The sequence below is a fragment of the Hyla sarda genome, chromosome 3 (genome assembly GCF_029499605.1).
Source record: "Hyla sarda isolate aHylSar1 chromosome 3, aHylSar1.hap1, whole genome shotgun sequence".
In the NCBI taxonomy this organism is placed as follows: Eukaryota; Metazoa; Chordata; class Amphibia; order Anura; family Hylidae; genus Hyla; species Hyla sarda.
This window is the reverse complement of record NC_079191.1, coordinates 250,483,779-250,509,553: the sequence shown is the minus strand read 5'-3', so window position 1 is coordinate 250,509,553 and position 25,775 is coordinate 250,483,779. Positions and strand designations below refer to the sequence as shown.

General features: G+C 45.0%; 1 long non-coding RNA gene across 1 annotated transcript; it reads right to left on the bottom strand.

Annotated features, from left to right (window-relative positions):
* Positions 1-4,139: 4,139 nt before the first annotated feature.
* Positions 4,140-24,203, bottom strand: LOC130362264 (uncharacterized). The gene is made up of 4 exons (XR_008891334.1): positions 24,123-24,203; positions 9,298-9,489; positions 9,108-9,212; positions 4,140-4,172 (listed from the first exon to the last, which is right to left on the bottom strand). It is a non-coding gene; the product is annotated as an uncharacterized LOC130362264 (long non-coding RNA).
* Positions 24,204-25,775: the final 1,572 nt, after the last annotated feature.

Sequence of the window (25,775 nt, the reverse complement as noted above, 5' to 3'; positions counted from 1 at the left end):
GAGACCTGATTGACCCGGAAAAGCCGCAAATCGTTGGTCTGAATTGACCGATGATTTACGGCGATCGCCGACATGGGGGGGGTCTGAACAGCAGTCACCCCGGCGAGCGGCGGGTACCGGAATTCCCACGGGCGTATCCATACTCCCTCAGTCCTTAAGGACTTTAAAACGGGGGCGTATGCACACGCCCGCCGTTCTTAAGGGGTTAAGGTGAGTCGCAATGCTGGTGCCAGTTTCTACACCCAAGCACACAACGTAAACTTACAGGGGGAGGAGAAGTCAGCGTGGCAAGGTGCCAGGCACTAGAGAGACAGTCTGCCTCTGGTGCCTGACACCTCACTGTGCTGCCCATAATCTTACTTTTTAAGTTGGGACTAGAGGCACAACTGCTAGGATTCTATTATTGCTCCCTACTCACTGCATGATTTTCTGGGGGGGGAAGCATTCCCTCTGGTCTCTACGCCCATGGGTTCCCCGGCACTTCTCTTACTAAAGCACTTCTTCCCCTATTACTTAGTTTGGTTGGGCTGCCAGCTCTAGGAAGAATCCTGATTGTTTTAAACTTCTTGCATTTAAGAATTATGGAGGCCACTTTGCTCTTGGGAACTTTGGCATAGTAAAAATTTTCATAGCTTTCTCCAGATCTGTGCCTTGACACAACCCAAAACTCTCCAGAAAGTTCTTTCCACCTCATGGCTTATGTTTTTCTCTGATATGCATTGTCAGCTGTGAGATCTATACAGGGTCCTTCCAAATCATGTCTAATGAACTGTATTTCTAAGGTGTGGAAACATTTCAAAGTGGAACAAGAGAAACAGGAGGGGTTATCCAACGAATGTAAAAAAAAAACTCAGATCAGCATAGGACATTAACCTTGCATCTACTATTCTACTTTGACCTTTGTATCTCCTGTACGTGGCTCTAATACACCTTTTTGGCCTCCTGCTTGTTCCCTTCCCTGCACGCTGTATTTAAACTACAGGTCCCAGCATTCTTTGCTGCCACTCTGTGCTCACTTCCTCCCAACTGCCGTTTTCTGCCCCAGTCACCTGACCAGCCCCAGCACTCGGAATGTTACTAAGCAACCATTCCCATCCTGCTTTCAACTGCTGTACTATATAGCAATGATTCACAAAATGGGTGCTTCAATCTGTTGCAAAACTACAACTCCCAGCATTCCCAAAAAAGTCAAAGTACATCTGTGCATGCGTGGAGTTGAAGTTTTAAAGTTTTTAAACAACTGATGGCATACTTTTTGGGGAACACTGCTACATAACATAATATATATATATATATATATATATATATATATATATATATATATATATATACATATATATATATATATATATATATATAGATAGATAGATAGATAGATAGATATATCTATATATATATATATATATATATATATATCTATATGTGTACATATATATATATATATATATATATATATATATATATAGTCCAAAAAGGAATAGAGCAACACTATGACACAGCTATAAGCCAGGATTCCAGATCTGTGTGGGTGATCAGCTCTGGGATCAGACCAACTTCCAAGGTAGTACAGAAGCAAGATAGAAGCAGCACTCCAAATTGTAGTGAAAAATGTGGATATTTATTCACACATCTGTACAAAGCTTTGTACAGATGTGTGAATAAATATCCAAGTTTTCCACTTTTTCACTACAATTTGGAGTGTCACTTCTACCTTGCCCCTTCTACCATATATATATATATATATATATAGATAGACAGACAGAGATATATCTTCCCAATAAAGCTCTACTAAAGCATTATACATACTTAACGTCCCCTGGTAGGGCCTAGGGGTACGTGCGTTAGGGTATTGACGCCGCGGGTTCGTCACGTGATGTCGATCAGCTGATGCACAGCTGACGCACAGTCACCTGACCGGATTAATCTGCAGGGCGGCGTTCGGGTAAGTGACTGAGCTGGCCGGGGGGAGCGTGTTATTTCGCAGCCCGATCTCCGGAGGTAAGCCAGAGATCGGAGGGTACCCCCGGCCAGCCCGGCCCCCGGTTTCAGCATTCGGGGACCCACGTACCTTGCGGTTGTTCAGGACGCATCCTTGTTGTCATGTGCAGCATATGTGGGGTAAGCGTGGGGAGCACTGGTGGAGTTCCGGGCCTACTGTCGGGTTGTCCGGGCCCACTCCCCCAGCGGTCCTAATAGGGGGATCACGCTGGGGTTTTGGGGATGTCTCTTGTGGGACCTCGCTCCCCCACGATTTATATGGGGGGGCGGTGTCTCACGGGCATTTCCTGTGCATACACGCTCGGTCCTTGGCGCTAGCATCGCCAAACCCCCCCTTTTTACACTGCTTTTGCGCTCTCATTTGGCAGTGACAGGGGTACGGCAGCAGGTATGTGGGGATGTCTGTCGTCAGGCCTCGCTCCCCCACGGTCTATGAACTCCAGGGGGGTTGTTGGGGGAGGGGCCTCGGCAGGAGTCCACATGCTCCGACCCCACCACTGGCGCCCCTCCCTCCCCCCCTGCTCTATCCTTAGGTCCCCCACACCCACGCCTTGGTATCAGTATTGCATATGTTTCCATGGCTCACTATAGAGAATTTTTATTGCATGGCATGCTTGTACATGTGTCATAGGTGGTTTCCCTCTGTGGCCTGAAAGAAAAAAAAAGATAAAAATTCTCTTATCACTGCATGCGGTCAGCTCTCAGGTTTTTCTGTGCATACGGTCTGATCACTTATTCGGTGCATAGGTTACTTGTTCCGTGCACACGCTCCCATAATTTGTGCTATGCATACGGTAAGATAGTCTCTATACACATGTTCTCATAGTTTGTCCCACACATACTGTCATTTAGTAGTTCTGCGCACATGCCCCCACGATAGGTGCCATATGGTTATATAATTGTTCTGCGCTCACGCTCCTACTATTTTTTCTATGCATACGTCCAGGTTCGATGTACATTTATACTGTACATCTGCCCATAGTAGTTACCGTACATATGCCCGTAGCTTGTATACTGTACATACGCCCATAGCTTTTATACTGGTTCGTATGATTTATACTGTACTCACGCTCGCAGGATTTATACTGTACATACGCTTGTAGGATTTTACAGTATACGCTCTTAGGACATATACAGTACATACGCTGGTAGGATTTATACTGTACATACGCTCATAGCATTTATACTGTACATACGCTCATAGGATTTATACAGTGTACACGCTCGTAGAATTTATATTGTGCATACGTTCGTAGGATTTATACAGTATTCACGCTCATGGGATTTATACTGTACATACGCTGGTAGGATTTATACTGTACTCGCGCTTGCAGGATTCATACTGTACATTTGTACAGGATTTTACAGTATACGCTTGTAGGGTTATACTGTACATACACTCGTAGGATTTATACAGTATACGCGCTCATCGGTTTTATACTGTACACGCTCGTAGGTTTATACTGTAATACGATTGGAGAGTTTATACTGTACATACGCTCGTAGGATTTATACAGTATACTTGCTCTTAGGGTTCATGTGGTATACACGCTAGTAGGTTTATGCTGTAAATACGATCAGAGGGTTTATACTGTACACTCGCTGGTAGTATTCATACTGTACACATGCTTGTAGGTTTCATGTCTGACATACACAGGAGTTATACTGTACATAACACACTCACATATATACGCTCATAGATTCATGTTGTACGTATGCTTGTAATTTATACATGCTGGTATTAATTATACTGTTCTTTTGCTTATGTCATACGTTACATCTGCTTGTTACTTTAATACTGTGGATAAGTGTTTATCGCCATGGTAGCATTAACAGTGGGCATTCGTTGATATAGTTTGTTCGGGTATACGCACACATAGTTCATTTGGTCTATACGCTCAGAGTTTTATGCTAATGTCAGTTCATTTAGTTTTCACACGTTATAGCATTTACAGTGCACTTTTGTAGATTATTTGTAGTGTCCGCAGTGCATATAGTTGCATAGCATTGGGGCACATGCGTTCCTCACTTTAGTATTTATACAGCTGTTACGGTCGCGGCATCATACCTACCATGTCTGCAGGGGGTGGTACTCAGTAGTTAATTACTGACACGCATTCAGAGTTACAGCATCCCGACCCGTAGGTGGTTTATACCCTTCATACCTGCCACGCCTGCAGGGAGATACATGGCATAGTTGTTGTTCCTGACACATCTTCAGAACAACAATAACACAACACATAGGCGGTGTACACCCATTATACCTGCCACGTCTGCAGGGGGGTACATTGCATAATTGTTGCTACTGACACTTCTTCAGAACATCAATAACACGACACATAGGCAGTATATACCCATTGTACCTGTCACGTAAAAATAAATAAATAGGAAAATTCGCTTAGACCTTACACCCATGTCTTTGACACCAGGCAGGTTTTATGGCATTGGGCGAATCTGTGCACAGATAATTCGGTTATGCATATGAGAATAGCTGAGGTTCGGTTTATTATTTGCCTAGTCGACAGGTCTAGTATGGTTACGACATGTTTCAGCTTTAAAATTCGGCTAGACCAGTCACGCTTACAGGACAGCCCGGAAACAATCTGACACGACTTCAGGTTGGCGACAATGTCATCATACATTGTGTTATTCAGCTGTTGGGTTATGCACAGGGACATAGCTTTACTTTTCCATTGTGAATTGACACGTCTATAGGTCAATCATGGTTACAACCTGTCTCGACTTTTGGTTTATGTCGATACTAGTAGTCATACGTGTTGGTTGAAGCTTTTAATTCGGTTAGACCTGTCACGTCTACAGGTCAGTCCGGATGCAACCTGACATGACTTCAGGTTGGCGACAATCGTCTTTGTATACGTTGTGTTTATTCAGCTGTTGGGGTTTGTCTTGGCTTAGATTGACGATGATAGTAATCACATGCTGGTTGAGTCTCATCATCATGTTGCTGTATAAGTGGTTGCATTGCAGTTCACGTCCACAGGTTGGTTACAGTGGTAACCTGACACAGGTTTAGGTTGGTGGTTACATAGTCTTTTGTGTATACACGTTGTTAGCACTTGGAGTTGTGTATACGGGCATAGGGTTGCTCTCTGTGTGGTCTTTTCACGTCCATAGCTCACTGAGAGCTTCCGACATGTAGCCTGGAATACTTACGCAATATTTTACATTTGATACTTAGAGGATGTCATGTGCCATTTTATTCCTATTTGCCTTTATTGGGTTTTGCCACTCTTCTTTGCATCCAGCATAATACTATCAAAGTGTATCTGTCAGGTATCCAGCATAATATCACGTGGTCTTGCTCCGACGGGGCGTCATCGTTTGCATTTCATGCCATCAAATCTGCCCTGGTGAGAGCACAAGAGGGAGGTTGCAAGCCCTCTAGCCATCAGCCCTGACAGCTGGCTTAGTTAAGTTGGTTGGTTGGTTGACGCTTTAGGTAATTCCCCATGGCGACGTCAGGACAGCTTAACATTATAGGCCGCGTTGTCTTTCAGTTGTCATGGTTTCCTAAGGTTTAGGGTATTACATGCAGATGCATGGCTGTAGTTACAATAATGTTGCAGGGGTGCAAATAATTAAGTATTAATATGGTATAGCAGATGAATGTTACTGTCAGGTTATCATCATACACCATTTCCCAAGTCCCACGAGTGATGCTCAGCTCGAGTATTGCAAGCTTTGCTTCCACATGTCTAGGATCCAACGGCATCAGCCACTGCCGTTGTTTTAGGGGGCAGCACTCACTGCTAAGTTGTTTGTCAAACTCGTACGTATTCTTGTTAAATTCTTCATAGCGATCCGTCCACTATATCCAGTCATTCCCTCAGCATGGGGGTGCTGCACCAACGTCACATTATGGTGTGCCAGCATACGTGGTTAGGAAATAGGGGTATCGGGAAGTAAGTACTGCATGCACCATATCCCTATTCCATAGTCAATAATGCACGTTTGCTTTTCAGTCATCGGTCACGGGGTTGTTGCGCGTGTTAATAGTGCTTTGTTCTCATTATGGGTTTTGCCCTCTTTTTTCCAGGCGTACTCCTACGCGGCAGTATATGGCATGAATAAAGTTTTATTTTCTTATCTGTTGGTTTTTGCCCTCTTTATAGGTGTACCCACGGCGGTGGCTCAGGCACACCTCTAGCCGTGTTAGGTTAATGCAGGGGTATTCGAGTCTCTGGGTGAAAGGCCCTGGCCATAAGTATAAGGCTGGAACAGACTGCATTTATGGGCGGGGCCTGGAGCGTACTTATCGTCCCCTGGTACGGCCAAGGGTACGTGCGTTAGGGTATTGACCCACCCTCCCGCCCGTTGAGTATATATTTCTAACAGGGTATGCCCTCTTTATAGGTGTACCCACGGCGGTGGCTCAGGCACACCTCTAGCCGTGTTAGGTTAAGGTAGGGGTATTCGAGTCTCTGGGTGAAAGGCCCTGGCCATAAATATATATATATATGCAATTTAGCTCACCACACCACCTTCACGAGTAGTGCGTCCTGCAAAACAGCTCAGGCCACTTAAGTCTCAGAACTGATTGGGATTTATGCCAAGCCAGAACTCTCTCTCCAGAAGGAAAGAGGACCCATCTGCAGACAGCTGTTTCGGGAAGCTTGCCCCTCGTCAGTACAGAGCAGGGTTATCTGGCTTGGCTGAGCGGAGCACTACTTGTGAAGGTGGTGTGGTGAGCTAATTTGCATATTTTTGTACCCAGAAGCCTGCGGAGTGCTAAATGGCCTACTTGAATCTCCATTTTTGCACCATAAGTGGTGCCCTCTTCCTGAGGAAAATACTGACAGAACATCCAAATGGTATAGGTCACAGCAAAAAGTATGCAGACTCCCAATTTCAAAAAGGCTGTGGTCTTTATTTAGGTCATCACTGTTGATGACCTAAATAAAGACCACAGCCTTTTTGAAATTGGGAGTCTGCATACTTTTTGCTGTGACCTATACCATTTGGACATATTTTTACATATTATACATAATCAGTGTTTCCCAACCAGGTTCCTCCAGTTTTTGCAAAACTAAAACTCACAGCATGCCTAGGCAACCAGAGACTGTCCGGGAATGCTGGGAGATGTAGTTTTGCAACATCTGAAGGGCCACAGTTTGGAAACCATTGTGCAATGGTCTACAAATTATGCCCCTGCAGATGTTGCACAACTACAACTCCCAGCATGCCAAGACAGTCCATGCGTGTTTGAAGCTGTAGTTCTGCAACATTTGGCTCTTCACATGTTACCAAACTAAACTCCCAGCATGCCCGTACAGTGTGGACATGCTGGGAGTTGTTGTATTGCAATGTCTGGAAGGCAAAAGTTTGATGACCACTACACAGTGGTCTCACAACCGTGCACTTCCATCTGTTGCATAAATAAAACTCTCAGCATACACTTCAGCTGTCACTGCATGCTCGGAGTTTTAGTTTTGCAACATCTGGAGGACAACAGTTTGGAGACCACTGTGCAGTGGTCTACAAAATGCACTCTTCCAGATGTTGAAAAACTGCAATTACCAGCATGCTCAGACAGTCCAGGTATACTGGGAGTTGTAGTTCGGCAACATCTAGCCCTTCACATGTTGCCTGGACAGTCTGGGAATGCTGGAAATTCTAGTTTTGCAAGATCTGAAGGGGCACAGTTTGAAGACCACTAGAGTGTGGTTTACAAAATGAGCCCTTCCATCTGTTGCATAAATACAACTCTCAGCAGGCCCTTTGGCTGTCAGTGCATGCTAGGAGTTGTAGTTAAAAAAAAAAAAAAACATTAGGTAGGCAGCAGTTCCCCCACATTAGGGGCATAGTTTCCCCACATTAGGTAGCATAAATTCTCCACATTAGGAGCATAGTTTCCCCACATTAGGTAGCATAGTTTCCCCACATTAGGTAGCATAGTTTCCCCACATTAGGAGCATAGTTTCCCCACATTAGGAGCATAGTTTACCCACATTAGGGGCATAGTTTCCCTACATTAGGTAGCATACATTCCCTACTCTTGGAGCATAGTTTCCCCACAATAGGTAGCATAGATTCCCCACATTAGGAGCATAGTTTCCCCACGTTAGGTAGCATAAATTCTCCCCATTAGGAGCATAGTTTCCCCACATTAGGTAGCATAGTTTCCCCACATTAGGAGCATAGTTTCCCCACATTAGGAGCATAGTTTTTCCACATTAGGAGCATAGTTTCCCCACATTAGGAGTATAGTTTCCCCACATTAGGAGCATAGTTTCCCCACATTAGGTAGCATAGTTTCCCCACATTAGGTAGCATAGTTTCCCCACATTAGGAGCATAGTTTCCCCACATTAGGAACATACTTTACCCACATTAGGGGCATAGTTTCCCTACATTAGGTAGCATACATTCCCTACTCTTGGAGCATAGTTTCCCCACAATAGGTAGCATAGATTCCCCACATTAGGAGCAGTTTCCCCACGTTAGGTAGCATACATTCTCCCCATTAGGAGCATAGTTTCCCCACATTAGGTAGCATAGTTTCCCCATATTAGGTAGCATAGTTTCCCCACATTAGGAGCATAGTTTCCCCACATTAGGTAGCATAGTTTCCCCACATTAGGAGCGTAGTTTTTCCACATTAGGAGCATAGTTTCCCCACATTAGGAGCATAGTTTCCCCACATTAGGTAGCATAGTTTCCCCACATTAGGTAGCATAGGTTCCCCACATTGGGAGCATAGTTTCCCCACATTAAGTAGCATAGTTTGCCCATATTTGGAGCATAGTTTCCCCACATTAGGTAGCATAAATTCCCCACATAAGAAGCATAGTTTCCCCACATTATGTAGCATAGATTTCCCACATTAGGAGCATAGTTTCCCCACATTAGGAGTATAGTTTCCCCACATTAGGTAGCATATTTTCCCTACATTAGGTAGCATAGTTTTCCCACATTAGGTAGCATAATTTCCCCACATTAGGAGCATAGTTTCCCCACATTAGGAGCATAGTTTTACCCCCCCCACACACACACACAGACAGACAAAAACACACACACACACACACAAAGACAGAAAGACACACACAGAGACATACACACACAGAGACACACACACACACACACACTCACCTGGCCTGTAGCAGGGGACCGGGAGCTGTGGCAGGGGACCGGGGGCTCTAGCAGGGGACTCTGAACTATAACAGGGGAGCGGGAGCTGTAGCAGGGGAGCGGGAGCTGCAAAGAAAAAAAAAGAGAAAAACAAAAAGTTATACTCACCACCACTATTACTGCTCTGGTCAGTGTGACTGCTGTGGCTCACCCGAGTTTTTGCAGCCACTCATCTCCCTCCTCTGCTCTCCAGGGCAGTCATCAGTGCCAGAAGCATAAGGGTCCAGACGCGCTGCCTCACGGGTGTTGCTAGGCAGAAGTCTCCTGCTCTCCCTCGCAGGTGGAAAGTCAGGTGGTTGTCTCAGCAGTTGAGTCATTTGATCTCCATCTCAGAAGGTGGAAGCTGTAGGAGAAGGGACAGCAGCTGAGACGGAGATGCCTTAATAGGGAGGCAGAAGAGGGATTTGATGACATTTCACCATAGGAATAGTGGTGGAAGGAGCATAAATTGTTGATGGATGGTTATTGCAAAAATAAAAAAAACTATGAAGGAGGAAACTAATAATAGATAAAAATTATTAACTGAACTACTTTTAAACAAAGGGTTTAAATACGTACAGTTGGGCAAAAAAATATTTGGTCAGCCACCAATTGTGCAAGTTCTCTCACTTAAGATGATAGAGGCCTGTAATTTTCATCATAGGTATACCTCAACTATGAGAGACATAATGAGAAAAAAAATCCATAAAATCACATTGTCTGATTCTTAAAGAATTTATTTGCAAATTATGGTGGGAAATAAGTGTTTGGTCACCTACAATCAAGCAAGATTTCTGGCTTTCACAGTCCTGTAACTTCCTCTTTAACCACTTAAGGAACCATGATGTACACAGCGCCATGGCGCTATTAACCCTTTAGACGTGGCGTTCAAAGTTGAACGCCGTGTCTAAAGTGAAAGTAAATGATTTCCGGTTAGCTCAGGGGGCTGTTACGGATGCCCTTGGCGAAATTGCGGCATCCCGAACATCTGAGACACAGCAGGAGGGTTCCTTATCTTCCCTCCTGGTGTCTGATCATCAAATGACTGCTCAGTGCCTAAGATCCAGGCATGAGCAGTCAAGCGGCAGAATCATTGATCAATGGTTTCCTATGAGAAACCATTGATCAATGTAAAAGTGTGTGCAGTGTTATAGCCCCCTATGGGAGCTATAACACTGTAAAAAAAAAAGGGAAAAAAAGTGAATAAAGAGCATTTAACCCCTTCCCTAATAAAAGTTTGATTCACCCCCTTTTCCCATAAAAAAAAAAAAAACTGTGTAAATAAAATAAAAATTTAAATAAACATATGTGGTATCGCCGCATGCAGAAATGTCAGAATTATAAAAATATATTGTTAATTAAACTGCACGGTCAATGGCGTACACGCAAAAAAAATCCAAAGTTCAAAATAGTGTATTTTTGGTCACTTTTGATATCATGAAAAAATGAATAAAATGTTGTTATACAGTGCGCTCCGGCTGGACGCGCTGGCCGTGAGCACATCTCCTCCTTCATGTCACCATCCGACAGCGCTGGGATTCGCATTGCGGGACGTGCCCCCAATCCTATCAATACAGAAATGGTACCCCTAAAAAACTTCAGATCACGGTGCAAAAAAATTAGCCCCCATACCCCCCCATACGCGGAAAAATAAAAAAGTTATAGGGGTCAGAAGATGACAATTTTAAATGTATAAATTTTCCTGCATGTAGTTATGATTTTTTCCAGAAGTAAGACAAAATCAAACCTACACAAGTAGGGTATCATTTTAATCGTATGGACCTACAGAATATAGAGAAGGTGTTATTTTACTGAAAAATTTACTGTGTAGAAACGGAAGCCCCCAAAAGTTACAAAATGGCGTTTTTTTCTTTCAATTTTGTCTCATGATGATTTTGTTTTCTGTTTTGCCGTAGATTTTTGGGTAAAATAACTGACATCATTACAAAGTACAATTGGTGGCACAAAAAATAAGCCATCATATGGATTTTTAGGTGCAAGATTGAAAGAGTTATGATTTTTTTAAAGATAAGGAGGAAAAAATGAAAATGCAAAAACGGAAAAACCCCGGGTCCGTAAGAGGTTAAGAGTCTCCTCTGTCCTCCACTTGTTACCTGTATTAATGGCACATGTTTGAACTTGTTATCAATATAAAAGACACCTGTCCACAGCCTCAAACAGTCACACTCCAAACTCCACTATTGCCAAGACCAAAGAGCTGTCGAAGGACACCAGAAACAAAACTGTAGACCTGCACCAGGTTGGGAAGACTGAATCTGCAATAGGCAAGCAGCTTGTTGTGAACAAATCAACTGTGGGAGCAATTATTAGAAAATGGAAGACATACAAGACCACTGATAATCTCACTCGATCTGGGGCTCCACACAAGATCTCACCCCGTGGTGTCAAAATGATCACAAGAACGGTGAGCAAAAATCCCAGAACCACACTGGGGGACCTAGTGTATGACCTGCAGAGAGCTGGGACCAAAGTAACAAAGGCTACCATCAGTAACAGCTGCCAGGGACTCAAATCATGCAGTACCAGGCGTGTCCCCCCTGCTTAGGCCAGTACATGTCCTGGCACAAGTTTGCTAGAGAGCATTTGGATGATCCAGAAGAGTATTGGGAGAATGTCATATGGTCGGATGAAACCAAAGTAGAACTTTTTGGTAAAAACTCAAATTGTCATGTTTGGAGGAAAAATAATGCATCCAAAGAACACCATAACTAATGTGAAGCATGAGGGTGGAAACATCATGCTTTGGGACATTTTTTTCAGCAAAGGGACCAGAACGATTGATCCATGTAAAGGAAAGAATGAATGAATGGGGCCTTGTATCGTGAGATTTTGAGTGAAAAACTCCTTCCATCAACAAGGGCACTGAATATGAAACGTGGCTGGGTCAATGATCCCAATCACACCGCCAGGGCAACGAAGAAGTAGCTTCATAAGAAGCATTTCAGGGTCCTGGAGTAGCCTAGCCAGTCTCCAGATCTCAACTGCATAGAAAACCTTTAGAGGGAGTTGAAAGTCTCTGTTGCCCAGCGACAGCCCCAAAACATCACAGCTCTAGAGGAGATCTGCATGGAGGAATGGGACAAAATACCCCCAACAGTGTGTGAAACCCTGGTGAAGACTTAGAGAAAACATTTGACCTCACATTTGACCAATGTTATTGCCAACAACTGGTATATAACAAAGTATTGAGATGAACTTTTGTTATTGACCAAATACTTATTTTTCACCATAATTTGCAAATAAATTCTTTAAAAATCAGACAATGTGATTTTATGGATTTTTTTTCTCATTATGTCTCTCATAGTTGAGGTATACCTATGATGACAATTACAGGCCTCTCTCATCTATTTAAGTGGGAGAACTTGCACAATTGGTGGCTGACTAAATACTTTTTTGCTCCAATGTATATGCATGAAAAATGTTTTCTTTTCTTTTTAATAAATTTGCAAAATAATTAGCAAAATAACATGAAAAAGAAAGAAAGGTCTGAAGACTTTCCAAATGCATTGTAATCACTTAGTAGCTTTTGATTTATATAGTAAAATTAAGTATATGTCATGTAGGCCTCAATGTGTGATTTTCTACCATTGAAGAAGACATTTTAATGATGGAAATGTGAATGTGAATGCATTCTGAAACAATTGTAGTTAATTTCTCTCTGTGACACACTGTACTTTTTACAGGTATTTTAAGACACCTTAATATCAAGCATTTTAGTAATGTAACCATGGAGACAACAGAGATTTTTCAGAGTATTTTATATTTCAGGACCGTACAGTTGATTACAGCATATGTCTAGAGAGCTGAGCAATATGTGTGTCATGGCTGTGGTAAAGTGGATCCACTGACCTGTGAGGATGATGGTGTGGGCCGTACCAGGGAGTGGACTCTAAGGTGCCACTGGTTTTCACCAGAGCCAGCCACAAAGCGGGAAGGACTTGCTGCGGCAGGCAGCACCCAGGTCGCTACGGCCTGATGAAGCCGCCCATGTGCGGTGAAACACGTTGCATTTTAATAAACCTTTTATACTCACCTGATGTGCCTATTCCGAGTCAGCACCGCAAAAGACCCACCGCACCTTTGAAGTCCATTTGTCGCTATCTACTTGGTTGGGAGGCTGCAGACTGGGCTCTAACAATCCTTACGCGCTGTCCATTGTTGTGTGTGAGCTCACACAACCATCTGGGGTAAGAGGTTTTAAAAAGAATCCTTCTACCAATACTTACCCAGTCCGTTTTACGTTATGGAGTGCTCTCTTTTATATTTTTAGCAACCCCTGGTACGACTCGTTCCCTCAGGCAGCCGAGGTATAACGTGGCACAGGAAGGTAGAGGCACAGACGTAGTAAGGACAAGCACAAGGTCAGGGTTGGCAGCAATGAAGCAAGGTCAGGTCACGTGGCAAGAAGGTCAGAAGTCAGGCAGCACAGGAGCAAGGTCAGAATACATAACAAGGGGTCAGATACACGGCGAGGCAAGACACAGGTAAATGCAAACAAGGCACAAATATCTGGCAAGGATTATAGGAAGTGCAGGGTTAAATAGGGTCAAGTGAGACTAGCACCAATCAACGGTGCGCTGGCCCTTTACAGTTTAAAGAACAGGCAGGAGGTGAGGGGAGACCCGGTGGTCGCATGCATTCGCATCATGGGAGGTGAACCGCAGCGGTAAGTCTGACTGCAGCGCTGTCTGTGACAATGTGAAAGTATCTGTTTTACAGACTGAAATAAGACTACTATAGTTGCTTGCTTAAAATACCTTTTGTACCTTTCTTTTCATTAACTGATGTGCCAGGGAGCCATCTATATTGCTTTTTGTTAAAGAGTACCTGTGACAAGATAAAACTTTTAATATAGTATTCTTTGTGTAATTAGCAGACACTTTCTTATTCACTTGCTTTTAAAATTATCAACATAAATATGTTTAAAATGTAATAGAAAAAATGGCCACTAAGTGGCTCTGTTCTCTTCCCTGTCACAATTAATACAGTGAGTTTGGTTTCCTGCCGGCCTGGCAGGAGACCAAACTCAGGAAGTACTTATCTTGACTGAGCTTGATTGACAGCTACACAGCGCTTCACTAAAAGCTGCAAAGAGCCTCATTGAAACATGCATAGAGCCTCACTGAAAGATGCACAGAGCCTAAGGTCTTCTATTCATCTCAGCACTGCAACCATGTGAGGGCGGAAGTGGTCCCCCAGCAGGCTTCAGTGACATGTCATGCTTGCTTGGAAATGCCCACTTACTTCTGCTATAGATTGCACTATGTGAACAAGAATAAAAGTATGATACAGAGCTTTTTAAATCTCTGAATTTTTTTTAAGGGTGGGAAGAGTGTTAGGAGTAGTTAGGGAACATAGCCGGAGGTAGTTTAGAAAAATTATTTGGTGACTTAAGTACTTTGTAAGCTAAAATAAAAGAAACAAGATACTTTCCTATGGTACCTTTTCTCTCCTACACAACTCTTACAAATTACTTTTCAGCATTGCTTGCATTTCAACATTTTAAATAAAAATATAAATATTTATGTACACAAAGAAATTATTGCATTAACTAAAAGGTTGTGGTTTGACTGATACATTCAGTAGAGGAAATAAGTCTAATGGTTACAGAGATACCTTTCCCATCCAGCCCTGGTGCTTGAGAATATGTATTAGTCTTTTTGCTGCATTAGGCACTATTATTCAAAAACTAGGTTCACATGCAGTATTTTGGTCAGTAATTGAAACTTATTTTTGTGTTCTGGTCAATAGTACAAAAACAAGTGGATCCAATATACAGAAGAAGTAGCAAATGTTTCTATTATAATACTGACCATCTAACCTAACAGTATTTGGTAGGTGGGGCCCTAGTTTTAGAAGCTTAAAGCGTATCTGTCAGATTCCACAAAAAAAAAACAAAAAAACCTGTTACTGTTACATTTGTTACTCAGTACCTAACACTCTGACTTCATATTTAACAAAAAAATTGCATATTAAGCCAGCTCACTGTTTTTTTCCATACTTTCTTGTGGAGGGGGTGTGTCCCTCTCTTGCCTGCACTGTGCATGACTCCTCTTTCTCCCTCATTTTGCTGACCCACTGCTGGAAGCCCTGCTGTGTAACTCTTTCCTCTCTGGTTTTATGCTGTACTTGTTAAACAGAGAGGAGGGAGGTTTATTGGAGATTGCCTGTACTCTACCACCAAAGACAATATGGTGAGTGTATAACTTAGATCTTCCTAAATTAGTGCAAAGGTTTAGTACTAAAAGTACAGTATATTTTTATGCATACATTTTCATGTGTGTCATTTTTTGGCAGTCCTCTAATGCTGGGACTTGTAGTTTTGGAATAGGTGAATTGGTACAGTGTTTGGATGACTCATTTTTACAGCGGTGTTGCCTTTACCTTTCAGCATACAGCTTTTTGAAAACTACAACTCCCAGCATATGCCCAGACATCCTTTTGCTGTCCAAGCATGCTTGGATGTGTAATTTTGCAACAGCTAGAGGCACATGTTTGGTAAAACTCTGTTATGGCAGTGTTGCTGCAAGTAGAGATGAGTGAATCGAAGCTGAGGAACCCGAATTTGTTATGAATTTGTTACGAAATTTGATTTGCAACCAATGTGAATATCGCTGCGATTCTATCGGGCAAATCGCTTCATTAGACTCCCTTTACTGCAGTCCAGGCTCCAGGGCATCTAAAATGGCGGATCCACATATCAGTACATGGGGCAGGGAATGCTGGGAAGGCGGGAAGGCAGGTAGGCGGGATGACCCTGAATCACATGCAGGATGCAGCCTATGAGCAGCCAGTCACCCCAGTGATGTCACAGCCCTATATATTCGGCAGCCATTTTCCGTCTCGTCATTTCATTCATTACACTGCAGAGAGATAGGACGGACATTGCTGTGTGTGTATGACACAGAAAAGCTTTTTTGCAGAAACGTGTCACCTCCTTGTCACCTCAGCCTTCTGTTGGACACAGAGCACAGCATTTTTGCACAGAAATTAATTCTTACTGCAGCGATTAACCCCTCAGTCACTGTGAACAGCATTGTATTACAGAGAGGGGCAGAGAGCTGTGTGTTGCCTCAGCTGCAGAAATGTTTTCAGAGGAGGAGAAATATTTTTAGGGCAAATCTGTGTTTTTGTTCCACAACAACAGGTTTGCTGGTTATACTAGTCTGTAGACGGTATAATCCATACCCAGCAGTTCATTCCTAATAGTATTTGAGAGAGAGTTTTTTGCAATATTGGGTTTAGTACACAGTGACTGCACTGCTGGTGTTGTGGGCAATTTTTTTTTGCGTACTGTAGCGCATCTTTCTGCCCTCATAAGTGCATACCACATACCTACATCTAAGTAGTGTACTATTTTGTACCTGTTAATCTTTCAAGGGCCTAGATACTGTGAAAGTCCAGGCAAAAGTAATCACTATTATTTTAAAATGCCGTATTTATCAGGGTATACCACGCACCGGCCTATAACACGCACTCTCATTTTACCAAGGAAATTTGGGTAAAAAAAGTTTTTTACCCAAATATCCATGGTAAAATGAGGGTGCGTGTGTGCGCGTGTATACCCCGATACACCCCCAGGAAAGGCAGGGGGAGAGAGGCCGTCGCTGCCCGCTTCACACCCCCTGCCTTTCCTGGGGTCTAGAGCCCTGCTGCCGCCGTTTCTCTCCCGCTGGCTATCGGTGCCGCTGCCCGTTCTCTCCCCCTGCCTTTCCTGGGGTCTAGAGCCCTGCTGCCAGCCCTTCTCTCCCCCTGGCTATCGGCGCCGCTTCCCGTTCTGTCCCCCTGACTATCGGTGCCGGCGCCCCATTGCCGGCTCCGATAGCCAGGGGGAGAAAAGCGGTGCCGACAGCAGGGGGGAGAGAAGGGGCAGCGGCACCCATTGCCGATGCCGCTGCCCCGTTGCCTCCCCCCATCCCCGGTGGCATAATTACCTTTTGCCGGGGTTGGGTCCGTGCTGCTTCAGGCCTCCGGCGTGCGTCCCCTGCGTTGTTGCTATGCACGGCCCGGCGCACTGACGTCATGCGCAGCGCCGTGCAGCGCATAGCAACGACGCAGGGGATGCACACCGTATCTGGGGACGCACACTCAGCTTTACTGGGGAACCAAAGTGCGTTTAGAAGCTCCAGGTCTAAAGTGCCATCATCCCTATGTAGAAGTGTCTTTAATTCGCTTGATGGGGATACCAGGTCTAGCCACCTCTGAAGCTGAATCGCTTTATAGAGCTTTTTTATGTCAGGCAATCCTATCCCCCCCTCTTTTGAGGGTCTCGTGAGAATGTGATGGGCTATCCTTGGCCTCTTTCCCCTCCAGACATATCTGGAGAAGAGAACTCTGATATGCTTGAAAAAGGCTTGGGGGAGTGAGATAGGTAACATGCGCAGGGTGTACATGAGCTTAGGTAGAATGTAGCAAGTAAGGACATTTTTCCTTCCTAACCAAGAAATCACTGGCATGACATATTCCTTCAGCAGGTCAGAGATCATTTTCAGTAGGGGTTTATAGTTGAGATCGTAAATATCAGCAATTGAGTTAGGTATGCATACCCCTAAATATTTCAGGAAGCGAGTGGCCCACGGGAACGGCGCCACCAAGGATACCTCGGACTCTACGGACTTAGAAAGCGAAATATTAAGTAGTTCCGATTTCAGCACATTAACCTTGAAGTTGGAGAGCTCCCCAAATTGGTGGAAGAGGTTTGACAGGTGTGGGAGGCTGCCGAGAGGGTCACCCAGGAGGAATAGCAGATCATCTGCAAAGGCCAAGAATTTGAGCTTCCTTCCAGAAACTGCAAGACCTCTCACTTCCTTCATCTGACGCACCCTCTGCAGTCCATCACCATGACAAACAGGGTAGGGGATAATGGACATCCTTGCCTGGTCCCATTACTAATGGTGAAAGAGGGGGATATCACTTCATTGACTAGAATGGAGGCAGTGGGTTGAGAGTATAGGGAGAAGATCGCATTGACAAAACTATCCGGGATGCTGAACTTCATCAGTACTGCTCTCATGTACTCCCAGATAACTCTGTCAAAGGCCTTCTTGGCATCTATGCCGAGAAGAGCCAGAGGGGAGCCCCGTGAGGATGCCGCATGTATCCCGGTGAGCAGCCTCCACGTATTCATCCGTCCCTCCCTCCCTGGAATGAAGTCTGCTTGTTCATGCCCAATAAGGTGGGGAAGAAGGGTCTTTAACCGTGTGGATAGCAGCTTCGCCCAGATCTTCAGATCCAAATTTAGAAGAGAGATCGGACGATAACTACTGCAAGATAAAGGGTCATTCCCCTCCTTTGGCAGAACAGTTATATGTGCTTCCTGAGTCTGTTTCGGTAGTGAGTCTCCCCCAAACACTGCAGTACAAAATTCGGTGAGTCTAGACAATAGAATGTTCTTAAATGACTTATAATAAGAGAGAGGAAGACCGTCTGGACCGGGCTCCTCCCGGGAGGAAATGAAGATATCACCTTGCCAACCTCCTCCTCAGAGATAGGTCTTAAAAGATCACCCTTCATCTCATCCGTGAGCGTTGGGAGATCGAGGTAACTCAGGAAGGACTCAGTAAGTTTCTTCCTCTCTCTGGAGTGCACCTCCGTATCGCCCTCTCTCAAATTATATAGGTCATGATAGAACTTATGAAAGGAGCGGGCAATGTTATTGGATAGTCTATGTGTCTCTCCCTGTGAATCCTTTATTGCATGAATGTGAGACCTCGCTCTCGCTTTCTTTAATAAAGTAGACATAAGCTTTCCACCCTTGTCCCCTTGGGCATACGCCTTGTGCCTGTAGTGCATGTACGCTCTAGAGGACCTCTCCTGCAGATAGGACAGAAGCTTCTCTCTGCAAGCAAGGAGCTCCGCCTGAGCACCAATTGCTAGCGTACGTTTATGGATCTTCTCCAATCTAGCTATCTCTGATAGTAAATTGTTTACTTAAAGCTGACGTTCTTTTTTCAACTTCGACCCCCATGCTATGAATATACCTCTGATATAGGATTTGTGAGCCTCCCATACCATAGGCGTGGGCAGCCCTGAGGTGGAATTAATGTCAAAATACAATTTTAGGTTAGATTCTATATCAGATTTAACCCTTTGGTCCTCCAGTAAGGTTTCCTTTCATCGCCATCTGAGGGGGGAGGGTGAGGGAGGAGCAAGAGAAAGGGAGAGGTGGATAGGGGCATGATCAGAGACTGTTATAGAAGTAATGCCAGCAGCAGTGAGGTTAGTAAGTAGAGGAGCCTGTACAAAAAGATAATCTAACCTTTGGTACGATTTGTGAACGGTGGAATAGTACGTATAGTCCTTCACCGTGGGATGGAGATATCTCCACGCGTCTAGGAGAGACAAATCATGTAGTTTAGAGTACAGTTTCGTAATTGCCCGCTGAGAGATGTGAGTCCTGCCCGTGAATGAGTCCACCAGAGGATTCAGTGTGACATTGAAGTCCCCACCTAAGATGATGGGACCCTCTGCATATAAAGACAACCTGTCTAGTGTGGACAGCATCCAGGAGACTTGCTGTCGGTTTGGTGCATACAAGTTAGCTAAAGTGAAGGTATGTGATTGGGATCTGACTTTCATGAAAATGTATCGACCCTCAACTTCCCTAAGTACATGCAAAACCTGCAGGTTAAGGGAACGGTGGAGTGCAATAGAAACCCCTTTGGAAGCTGAGTCGCTACTACATGAATGAAACCATCTATCATACTGGTTACTGGGGAGTCTGGGTAATTTATCTTCTCTAAAGTGTGTCTCCTGCAAGAGAAGTATGGACGCCTTGTATGGTCTAAGAACGTCAAGAACTAGTCGCCTCTTATTCGGTGAGTTGAAACCTCTTACATTGAAAGAAACAATGTTGACATCTGACATATTATTAACCCACAATTCAGACTAGTAGGGAGGTTTTGTGTGGGAAGGGTAGGGAAGGTGGGTTGTGGAAAAGGTAGGAAGGAGAGCAAGTGTAGGAAGGGGAACACTAGGGGAAGGGAGAAGATTACAACTGGGGTTACAAACCAGTAATCTTGTGTGTCCTCAAATAGGGGTAAAAGATAAGTTGAAAACAGCGAGGATTTCGAGGGAGGAGATTCAGTCAGCAAACAACTGATATCCCAGCCCACGGAACACACTCTATACACCCTCTTAATAGGACTGGTGGGGATAAGCAAATACATCGGTAAATTTAACTAGCATTAAACAGTAAAGAACAATCATTGAGACGAGGCACACTAGGACAGAACTGGCCCTAATCAGGAGTATGGCCTTCGTGGAGATGGAAGCAGGAGACTAAGGCCGCCAATGGGGCATCCGAGACTCGGGACGTAGTGAGGGAATGGACAGGCCCACCAATAGGGTTTAGGTGGCTATAGTGGAGAAGGGGGAGGGGGGAGGAGGGAAGTAGGTGTAGGGGTCGAAAAGGAGGGGGGGATGAGTAGGAGAAGGGGATACTATGAGAGGCAAGGGCAGGGAGAGAGATCACATAGGAGAGGCCAGACATACTATAGAGCAAGAGATATAAGGGCAGGAAGGTAGAGAAAAAAAAAAAGAAAAGGGAGCAGAATTGGTATAGAAAATAAAGTCGGTATAGAGGGAGCCTAGGAGGGGGAGAGTGAAGTTGGTGGGAGTAGAGTGGGGTGGGGAGGGGAGGGGGAGAGTGGAGAGAAGAAGGAGAGAAGGAGTGGGCTAAGTCAGCCAAGCCTGTAAAAAAAATGAGATAAAACAACATGCATAGGGGCCGTGAATTGAAGGGGAGAAAAACAATTATGCATTACAGTGAAATGGTATCATGACAGTCTTGTAGCAAAAGACAAGCCCATTAAGGACTAAAGCATTCCAGTGATGTAACTACCACAACATAAGACCGATCCAGAAAGTATGCTGGGTTGAGATTATCCCTCCCCCAGAGCTGTCAACCTCCATGTCCCAAAACATTATCATGATGCGTTTCCCCTCAGCAAAGTCCCGATCAGACATCAGATCTCCCCAGGCCAGCAGCCAAGTCTCTGCGGTCAGCCGACCGCCTCGCTTCCATCAAGTGTGGTTTCATCTTTCTCACAGCCCCTCCACTGCAACAGAAGAAAAGGCCATCCTATCCTCAAGGAGATTACAGGTACCCTCGTCATCACAACGAGTCCAAGAGAGTCCCGTGATTACAGCTTCAGGCAAGAAGTTATCTTTGAGGTGGCTGTCCTTTCACCGGTGTCTTCTTGTCTTTATTGGGCTTGCGACGAACCACTTGCTTCCATTCCTCCTGCCTGGGAAGATTCGGTAGCAGTGGGAGATCCGCAACTGGAAGCCAGCTGACGATCTCTATTGGTTCCATGTCTTAGGTCGACCAAATCGCATCAAGGTCCTCCGGTGTGCGGCGGTAAGTCTCTTGCCGTGCAGATTGATGGAGAGTCCAAAGGGGAATAACCAAGCATAATTTATGCTCCCTCAGCTTTTCCAGCAATGGCCTCAACAGTCTCCTTTTTGCCAATGTTGTGGGGGAGATATCTTGATACAGTAGGATTTTGTCTTCACCTAGTTTAAGCGGTCTGTGATCTCTAGCTGCCTGTAGCACCGCAGCGGTATCTATATATGACAATAGTCCACAGACAACGTCTCTAGGTGGTTCCATCGGACAGGGTTTAGGGCGCAGCGCCCTATGTATGCGCTCGACGGTGATTTTCGCAGCTCTCTCAGGCCAAAGCAAGGAGGAGAAGATTTCTGCAGCCGCGTCTCGCAGGGAGTCAGGTCCCCAGGCTTCAGGGATCCACTTAAATCTGATATTTTTTCTGCGGCTTCTATTCTCCTGATCTTCTATAAGGGTCAGCGCAGTATTAACATGCTCCACTAACCTGTGCTGCCGTTGCACCATGACTTCAGAGTGGGCTGCTATGCCTGCACACACCGTCTCCAAGACCTCCGTCCTGTGTCCGATGGAGTGAACTTCTGTTTTTATTTCCGTGAGGTCGGTAAGTACTGGCTTCAAGGCGTCTGCTAAAGCCTTCTTTAGGAAAGACTTGAAGAACTGAGGTGATATCACAGCCGGGTCTTCGCAGTCGTCTTCCCCCTCCGAGCCCTCCGCGTCTCCATACAGCAACTGAAGGGAGGCAGCCGGCGCCATCTTGGGATGCCTGGCGGGAGATGCAGCTCCCTTCTTTTTAAGATATTTCGCCATGTCCACTTGACTTTTCCCCGGACCCGGGGGTTCTCCCGGCTCCTGATAGGTTCCCCTACCAATTTTGCCCATATTCAAGCTGATAAAGTGGGAATGACGGGTGCTAAGAGCGCGTTAGGACGGGAGCAGCAGTCTCACATGTCCATCCGAGTCTGCGGCCAGGCTCCGCCCCCCATGTTCTGTCATTGTGCCACCATATGGTCTCCTCATGCTGGCACTACCACCTCCAGGCACTGTCATTGTGCCGCCATATGGTTTCCTCATGTTGATGCTGCCACCTCCAGGCTCTCTAATTGTGCTGCTCTATGGTCTCCTCATGCTGATGCTACCACCTCCAGGATCTCTCATTGTGCTGCCTTGGATACTGCAAAACATAATTAAGGTGCTGGTCCCCAGTTTCAGAAATTCCTCTGCATTAGGGTCACTTTCAGGACTCCTGATTCTGCTGCTGCCACCTCTAGGATGTCTCATTCAGCCACTATATGGTATCATCATGCATCAGCCAACTCCAGGCTGTACAATTCAGCCACTATATGGTCTGTTCATGCTGCCACAAACTCCAGGCTGTGCCATTCAGCCACTATATGGTCTCCTCATGCTTCAGCCATATCCAAGCTGTGCCATTCAGACACTATATGGTTTACCCATGCTGCCATAATCTCCAGGCAGTCATTCAGCCCCTATATGGTCTCCTCATACTGATGCCACCTCTAGGCTCTGTCATTGTGCTGCCATGTGACCTGTGACTCCATGTTAGATTTGGTCCTTTGTACCCAAACGCCGGGGCCCGGGACACTAAAACTCGGGAGTTAAAATTAAAATTTCAAAATCCTCCATTTCAATTTAAAAATCTTACATTTCGATGGTCTCCTCCTGCTTCAGCCAACTCCAGGCTGTGCCATTCTTCCACTATATAGTCTCCTCATGCTTCAGCCACCTCTAAGATGTGACGTTCAGCCACTATAGGGTCTCCTCATGATTCAGCCACCCCCAGGCTGTGTCATTCAACCAATATATGGTTTACTGGTGCTGCTGGGCCTGGGCCTAAAAATTTTTATGGTAACACTAGCTTCCATAAATCTTTATTTTATCAATTTATTTTATCAATTTAAATTTCAAAATTCATCTTTTAATCTTAGGGATTATGAAGGCCTAGTGTCTACTCATGCTGCTGCGAGCTCCAGGCTGTGCCATTCAGCAACTATATGGTCTCCTCATGCTGCCAACACCTCCATGCTTGGTCATTTAGCCACTATATCAGATTTTGGTAGTGCTATGCCCAAAAAAATTAAAAAAAATTAAGCATTTTAATTCAGACCCCAGAATCAGACCCAACCATAAAACAAACCCCAGAATCACACCCCAATATCACTGCTCTACATAATACAGACCCCAGAATCAGACCCCACCATAATACAGACCTCAGAATCAGACCCCAGTATCACCATCCTGCTTAATACAGACTCCAGTATCACCACCCTGCATAATTCTGACCCCAGTATCACCATTCTGCATAATATAAACCCCAGAATCAGACCCCAGAATTACTGCCATGCATAATCTGTAAATGACTGTTGTTGGGATCTGTAGATGATTCACTGTTTATAGGGGAATCTGTGGATGACACTTATGGGGGGAACTCTGGATGACGCATTTATGGGGGATTTTAAGATTAAACACCTTTGTGGGATATGCAAATCACACACTGTTATGGGTGTTCCTTAGATAAGACACTGTGAATGAAGCACTGTGAATGAAAGCTGCTGTCAGAGCAAGGAGCTGAGCTAAGTGTATTCCACAGAATCATATAGATGACTTACTGGTCTGAAGCAGTGACTCCTGACCTCCTTCAGACACCTCACTGCGGCTGGTACAGAGCGATCCTCCTTCCCCCTCCATGCTGCTGACAGACAGCGGAGCACCGCAGCTGAAATGTGACAAGGGAGGAAAAGAGAGAAGACTCTCTCTCTTAAGTTGTTCCTAACGCAGCACAGCAATAACCGTGATGGGAGAGGGAGGGATACATCTTTTGTCCCTGGCCAGATATTTTAGCAGCCGCTTAAAGTGACAGTGTCTCGGGACTACCTGCAGGTCGCCACTCGCTCGCATGCCACTCAAATGCACCCTGCGTGCCATGAGTGGCATACTTTCCAGGGGTTGCCGACCCCTGCACAGTATGGTCTCCTCATACTGATACCACCTCCTGGCCCTGTCATTGTGCCGCTCTGCAGCAGTGATTCTAATAGCGATGCCTGTAATCTGCATGTCATACTGAATAACAGTATTATTTCACTACCCCAGAACACTCTATATGTGTGATAGAACAGAGCAAAATGTTCTATACCCCTATAGAGGCTGTATGTAGGTTCACCACGATTAAATTTGACCCGAAACGAATTTCGCTCATCTCTAGCTGCAAGCTGTGTTCCTCCTGCAACCTTGTCCATTAATCAGCCATCTCTTGTCCATGACCGTTGGACAAACTGATGCTGCTGTGGGACCCCTATTGGAGTGATTTTCAATCGCAGTTTTCTTTAATAATATGTGAATTATTTTTAAAGAAGTGTATTATAAAACATTATTGTTTTGCCAAAATGTAAAACATATAAAACATTTTTATATCTGACAGTGCCCATTTCATGTTACGGTTCTGCATTTGGTTATCAATAACACATCCTATTTCACAGACCACAAGCAAAGATTCAATTATACATGGCACTGTACAGTCACAGGAAGTGGATTGGGATGAAGTGCAGAAAGTCTTTAAAGGGGTACTCCGGCGCTTAGACATCTTATCCCCTATCCATAGGATAGGGGATAAGATGCCTGATCGTAGGGGTCCCGCCACTGGGGACCCCCATCTTCTTTCACGCCGCACCGCATTTATAATCAGTCCCCAAAGCGTGTTCGCTCCGGGTCTGATTACTGTCGATCATGGGGCCGGAGCGTTGTGATGTCAAGGCTCCGCCGCTGGGGAGCCCCGAGATCTTGCACGCCGCACCCCATTTATAATCAGTCCCCGGAGTGTGTTCGCTCCGGGTCTGATTACTGTCGATCACGGGGCCAGAGCATTGTGACGTCAAGGCTCCGCACCGTGTGACTTCATGCTCCGCCCCCTCAATGCAAGCCTATAGGCTTGCATTGAGGGGGCAGAGCGTGATGCCACACGGGGCGGAGCCTTGACGTCACAACGCTCTGGCCCCATGATCGAGAGTGCGGCGTGCAAGATCACGGGGCTCCCCAGCGGCGGGACTCCCGCGATCAGGCATCTTATCCCCTATCCTTTAAGTCAAGGGAAAGACCTCCAACTTTTACCAAACCTTTTATCAAATTACTATCGCGCACACACGGAGCCTGTGGCTAACGCTGTGTAACAAGAAATTGCTACATTTAAAGGAAAATTGTGGATACAGAAGATGACTTCAGATGCAATAATGTTTGTTGTATCCAATCTGCATAATACTATACGCTAA